The sequence below is a fragment of the Anomaloglossus baeobatrachus genome, chromosome 11, assembly GCF_048569485.1.
Source record: "Anomaloglossus baeobatrachus isolate aAnoBae1 chromosome 11, aAnoBae1.hap1, whole genome shotgun sequence".
Lineage (NCBI taxonomy): Eukaryota > Metazoa > Chordata > Amphibia > Anura > Aromobatidae > Anomaloglossus > Anomaloglossus baeobatrachus.
Window position 1 is genome coordinate 14,924,244 of NC_134363.1, and position 7,060 is coordinate 14,931,303.

Below are 7,060 nucleotides of genomic sequence, written 5' to 3' on the forward strand. Positions count from 1 at the left end.
TAAACCTGAAAGTCTCCACTTTAATTAAAAAATGGGGGAATGCACAGACCAGATCATGACGATTCGGTCACTATCCAAATATTTATGGACCTAACTGTTCATTTCACTCTGAGAATCTTGGGCATTTCAGAGAAAACATTTCCAAGAAAACATCACAGTTTTATGGTATTGTGTTAGAACCTGGAGCCTTGCTGAAAGGAGAATGTCCTGACTAATACTTGGAAAGTGTACAATGGCATTACAGGAGTGATCTCACCCATCCCATGATACAATAGTTTCTTTGCTTTCTGACAGTATTTTTATGATCCGTGTACACACAAAAGACGAGAAGGAGAGAAGCCGTCCATTGACCTACAATGAAGAACTTGGTCGCTTTGCTTTGTTTGGTCTCTGTTCTTGTCGTCTCAGGTAAGACCAATGTGGTCACTTTACAGCATATACTCAGTAAACTGAGTGTCTGAGGCTGTGGACGTGAAGCGATACCTCATGGAGACCTTCCTACAAGTCATTGGGTATGGTGGCTGCGGGGAGTGGCCTCCACGCTCACCTGACCTGACCCCATTGGACTTCTTTCTGTGAGGTCACATCAAACAGCAGGTGTATGTGATCCCTCCACCAACATTGCAGGACCTACAACAACGTATTACAGATGCTTGTGCAAACGTGTCACCTACCATATTGCACAACGTGCAGCAAGATACAATATGCTGTCCAGAGTCCAGATGTGCATTGCAGCTGATGGTGGCCACTTTGAGCATCAAAGTTAAATGAGCGCCATATTCGTGACCAGCATTCAATGTTTTGGGAGGGGTCATGGATTTCATATCATAGCATTTCTGTATGCAAGGTGTCGATTCGTATTGAATTTATGATGCCTTACAACTTTCTAATTCACTTTTTTTCTTTATCTCGTTCCATTTTTGAGATAAAAAGGCTAACTCCGTTGTTTTCCACCAGGTGGCGCTATAGGTGGTTTCATTGCGTAGTGCATGGCTACTTTACTATACCTAGACACCACTTCTATGCCTATAGCTGCCGCTGTTCTCATGTTAATGGTGGTGGACAGGATATTAGTGGACACACTGTATGATGATGTTTATTAAAGTAACAAGACTTGTGATCTGGCTAGAACTTGTGATCTTAACATTTACAAAAAAATATTGTTAATTATCCACTTTGGGATTTTTTTTTCAAGTTTGCAAGATGTGCGTTTTCTGTGAATAATTGAAAACTTCCTGTTTAAAAATCCTGAACAGAAATCCTAGACAAATCTAATTAATTTTATACATTAGAGCACTGTCAGAAAGAAAGGAAGGACAATAATGTAGCTTGTGTATTTACCTAAAAAATAAATAAAATTAAATTGTAGCAAACAGGAAAAACATAAACAGGAAAGCTCAATTTTTTTACAGTAAAAATTGACAACCATGTAGTGAAATGACACCAGAAAAAATTCTTGACCATGTATTTATTTCTCCCATCCCTGAAGATGCTGAAAAGAAAATCCAAGATCTATCAAGTTCAAAGGAATATGTTTCACTGGAAGAAGACACAGGTGGGTGGATTGCACTAGATCATGAATAAATGTTTTTAGTATAAGGTAGAAGTAATAATTGCAGGTGAGAAGGGAAGAGCGAACCCATGGAAGTTTGAGTTAGCCGGATTCATATGGACATTAGTTGAAAATTTGGTTTGAGACCTGGATTTGACCTAAATTTGACCCCCGATTCCAAATCCTATGAAAGTTAAAGGGGTCTCAATCTTTGGTGCTGTAAAATGGCTTTAAAATGGTTTTAGTAATGTCTAGGGGGCTGCAAAGGGAAGCAAAATGTGGGTAAGAGAAGGACAATTGTCCTTGTCCTGCAAACAAATACATTTTCTAAAAAAAAAAAAACGTGGTTCCCCCTATTTAACCAGTGCAGGTAAAGCAGACAGCTACAGGCTAAAACCTTCACCTGTCTGCTTTACCTTGACTGGTTATAAAAAATAGAGGAGACCCCATGCTATAGAAATTTCATAGTATTCCCTTATTATTGATGACCAGCCAAAGTAATGCATACAGCCGGGGGCTTGTATTATCAGGCTGGGAAGGTCCAGGGTTATTGGGCCTTTCCCAGGCTAAAAATAGCAGCCCGCAGCTGACCCAGAAATGGTGCATCTCTTTGATGTGCCAATTCTGTCACTTTGTCTTGCTCTTCCTGATTGCCCTCGTGCCGTGGAAATTGGGGGAAAACTTTTGGGGTTCATGTTAGCTGTGAATTGTCAGTTGGCATCAAGCCCATGGGTTAATAAAGGAGAGATGCTTATCAGACATTCTACTTACAAACCCGGTAAGCATAAAGTTAAAAACCACACACAGGAAAAAAATGCTTTAATTCAGTAAAGACTCCCGCACACTCCCTCAATTGAAAATGTATTAATTCAAAAGAAATCCTCAAAAATCTGATGTATGCTAATGGTGCAATGTCCTATGACATCTATTAAATCCAATGGAATCATTTTCAGAACATTCTCAGAGTAAAGCTCCATAGAATTAGATGGAAATTACACAACTTCATTACGTCAGAATTTTGAAGACTTCTTTTTAGTTAATAAATTGGTAAACAAGAGAGTGTGGGAGTCTTTTTTCAAATAAACTTTTTTCCCTGTGTGTTTTTTTTAACCTTGCACTTGCTGGGTTAGTAATAGGAGTGTCTGATCTACACTGTGTGCAGAATTATTAGGCATATGAGTATTTTGATCACATGATACTTTTTATACATGTTGTCCTACTCCAAGCTGTATAGGCTGAGAGCCAACTACCAATTAAGTAAATCAGGTGATGCACATCTCTGTAATGAGGAGGGGTGCGGTGTAATGACATCAACACCCTATATAAGGGGTGCTTAATTATTAGGCAACTTCCTTTCCTTTGGCAAAATGGGTCAGAAGAGAGATTTGACGGGCTCTGAAAAGTCCAAAATTGTGAGAGGTCTTGCAGAGGGATGCAGCAGTCTTGAAATTGCCAAACTTTTGAAGTGTGATCACCGAACAATCAAGTGTTTCATGGCAAATAGCCAACAGGGTCGCAAGAAGCGTGCTGGGCAAAAAAGGCGCAAAATAACTGCTCATGAATTGAGGAAAATAAAGCGTGAAGCTGCCAAGAGGCCATTTGCCACCAGTTTGGCCATATTTCAGAGCTGCAACATTACTGGAGTATCAGAAAGCAAAAGGTGGCCATACTCAGGGACATGGCCAAGGTAAGGAAGGCTGAAAAACCACCACCTCTGAACAAGAAACATAAGATAAAACATCAAGACTGGGCGAAGAACTATCTTAAGACTGATTTTTCAAAGGTTTAATGGACTGATGAAATGAGAGTGACTCTTGATGGGCCAGATGGATGGGCCAGAGGCTGGATCAGTAAAGGGCAGAGAGCTCCACTCCGACTCAGACATCAGCAAGGTGGAGGTGGGGTACGGGCATGGGCTGGTATCATCAAAGATTAACTTGTGGGACCTCTTCGGGTTGAGAATGGAGTGAAGCTCAACTCCCAGACCTACTGCCAGTTTCTGGAAGACAACTTCTTCAAGCAGTGGTACAGGAAGAAGTTGGTATCGTTCAAGAAAAACATGATTTTCATGCCGGACAATGCTCCATCACATGCATCTAACTACTCCACAGCGTGGCTGGCCAGTAAAGGTCTAAAAGATGAAAAAATAATAACATGGCCCCCTTGTTCACCTGATCTGAACCCCATAGAGAACCTCTGGTCCCTCATAAAATGTAAGATCTACAGGGAGGGAAAACAGTCCACCTCTGGGAGCAGTGTCTGGAGGCTGTGGTGGCTGCTGCACTCAATGTTGAGAGTAAACAGATCAGGCAATGACAGAATCTATGGATGGTCGGCTGCTAAGTGTCATCAGGAAGAAAGAGGGCTATATTGGTCACTCATTTTTTGGGTTTTGTTTTAGCATGTCAGAAATGTTTATTTATAAATTTTGTGCAGTTATATTGGTTTACCTGGTGACAATAAACAGTTGAGATGGGAATATATTTCGTTTTTATTAAGTTGCCTAATAATTCCACACAGTAATAGTTACCTGCACAAACAGATATCCTCATAAGATAGCCAAATCTAAAAAAAAAAACCACTAGAACTGCCAAAAGTATTAAGCTTTGATATTTATGAGTATTTTGGGTTGATTGAGAACATAGTTGTTGATCAATAATAAAAATTTCTTCTAAAATACAACTTGCCTAATAATTCTGCATACAGTGTATGCCTCTCCATTACTAGCCCCTGGACTTGATGTCAACCGTCAATTTACAGCTGACATCAACTCAAAAAGTATTACCCCAATTATCCCCACACCAGGGCAATCAAGGAAAGGCACGCAAAGCACCAGAATTGGAGCATCTAATGGGTGCACCATTTTTGAAGTGACTGCGTGCTGCTATATATGCTGGGAAGGGTCAGAAACCCATAGGCCTTCCAAGTCTGATAATATCCGTCCTCAGCTGTCTGGTTTACCTGTTGTGGTTATCAAAAATAATGGGACCCCACAAAATTTATTTTTTTATTTATTTTATTCACAGCAGTGCACAGGCATCTACCCCATACTGAAAAGCCACAAACCGCAGCCAAACTGTAAACTTAGGGCCGCTTTACACGCTAAGACATCGCTAGCAATTGCTAGCGATGTTGAGCGCGATAGCACCCGCCCCCGTCATTGTAACGATATGTGGTGATCGCTGCCGTATTGAACATTATCGCTACGGCAGCGTCACACACACATACCTGTGCAGCGACGTCACTGTGACCAGCGAACCGCCTCCTTTCTAAGGGGGCGGTTCGTTCAGCGTCACAGCGACGTCACAGCAACGTCACTGAACCACTGCCCAATAGAAAAGAAGGGGAGGAGATGAGCGACCGGAACATGCCGCCCACCTCCTTCTTTCATCCTTTTCCGATGGACGCAGGTAAGGAGATGTTTTTCGTTCCAGCGGTGTCACACATAGCGATGTGTGCTGCCGCAGTAACGACAAACAACATTTTACTGCAGCAGCAATGATAATTGGGACTAGGGGGCATGTCACCGATGAGAGATTTTGCACGTTTTTGCGATGATTCAAAATCACTCATAGGTGTCACACACAACGACATCGCTAAAGCGGCCGGATGTGCGTCACCAATTCCGTGATCCCAACAAGATCGCTTAAGTGATCTCGTAGCGTGTAAAGCAACCTTTAGACTTTTTTTTTTTAAAAAAAATTACAGTTTGAGTTCTCTCATCCCTATAGATGAGCTAAACTATATTTTATAACTGGTATGGACATTGTATTGTTCAATGGGGAAGAAATAGAAATAATGCAACTTTACTTAGTAGAAAAGTTTTGTAACAACCACTTTGGATGATTTTAAAAATAAAAAAGGTTTATTACAACGTGTAAAAATTCCCATGGCAACCTTAAAAATACCTAAGGGTTGCCATAGGCGTTTTTTTATCGTTTTGTAATAAACAATTTTATTTTTAAAATTTCCCAAAGTGGTTGTCCCAAGATTTTTTACTATAATATATGCATATTTACATTTTAATATATGAAAAAAAGAATTTTTCATTTCATAAAATTTGTTTCTAATGAATTCTGTTGTTTTTGTGCCAACAGATGTTAAACAGATGAAATATCCTCTTAACCCTGCTACTCCTGCTCGCATTATAAAACACCTTTCCAGCGTCCAACACTATTATGATTGAAGAAATATTAAAACATATGGAAAGGTTGTCCTTAAAAAAGAAATTAAAGAATAGGCCTCAATTCTAATATAGCGTTTAGCTGAAACGCTACCGAGAGACTGCTAAGGATACTTAAAGGAAAAAAAAATATTTTGCTGATATTTTAAGATTTCAATAGCGATGTGATTATATGAGCGCCTCATTAAATATTATTACAACAATGTGTTGTATTTGACTTTTAAAGTTCTGTATCTGTGTATCTCACCAAAAAATAATTATTTTGAAATCCTGAAGTTTTTACAAAGTTTATGTAGCCTCACAATAGGCTGACACTTCGTTTTGTGTAGAAACTGCAAAAAAGACTGGTCACAGATTGTATAACAGAGCTTTTTTAGGACCTTTCAACTCAAAAAACATCAATGACTTATGTGCAATAAATTCACTCCTAACAAAAAAGATAAGGTAGCTCGACTGTTCTATTGGTGTTCTGAAATAAAGTACAATATATATTATAATACCTTTGCCACACAACTAGAGATGAGCCACCCTCCTAGTGTTCGAGTTTGGCTCGATTCATCGAACGGCGGGTGTGTTCATCGAACGTTCAGCTAACACCTTCGAACCCCATTGAAAACAATGGCAGGCAAACACATACAAACACATAGAAAACACAAAAAAAAGGTTCAGCTTACCAGCAAAGAAGCCACAGGACAAATCAGGAGTTGCACGGATGGATCCAGATGAGACAGTTCTGGTATGAAGTACGTATACACAGAGTAAACTCTTTCTATGGTGTCCAAAAGTTAAACTACTCAGAAGTCCTTATAGAGCAAGGACATGTGACATACACAGCCAATGACACATGCCCTTGCTTGTGTGAAAAAAATGCACTTTGCTGTGTTTATGTGATTGGCTGACAGCCTGCACCGCCCCACTGTACGCGTGGTTAGGAAAAAAAAAATGGAGATCGACATTATTTCAGAAACACCCCCCCTCGCTATACATTGAATTTGAATATTATTATTAATATTGCGCACAGTGCGTAGTGTCCATGTAATGTATTGTGACTGCAGAATTGATGCAGAATGTATGCACGCTGGATGCTTGCTCTGCCATTCAGCTCGGCTCCATGCCCGCTGACAGCAGAAGGTACTTTCACACTTGCGTTGAACGGCATTCGTCACAATGCGTTGTGTGACATGTGACGGATGTGTTGTAAATAGTGTGATAAAGGTAACGGATTCCTGTGAAATAACGCATTGCGTTAAGCCGAAAGAGAGAGAGAGCGAGCCCGCATCATCATCACCACACCACCGGCACTACCGCACTCATCATCACCACAC

At 40.3% G+C, this 7,060-nt stretch overlaps 1 long non-coding RNA gene across 1 annotated transcript; it reads left to right on the forward strand.

Moving 5' to 3' along the window:
• The first annotated feature begins 329 nt into the window (after positions 1–329).
• On the forward strand, positions 330–6,079 carry LOC142256977 (uncharacterized). Its single transcript, XR_012727585.1, has 3 exons — positions 330–408; positions 1,490–1,555; positions 5,650–6,079. It is a non-coding gene; the product is annotated as an uncharacterized LOC142256977 (long non-coding RNA).
• Positions 6,080–7,060: the final 981 nt, after the last annotated feature.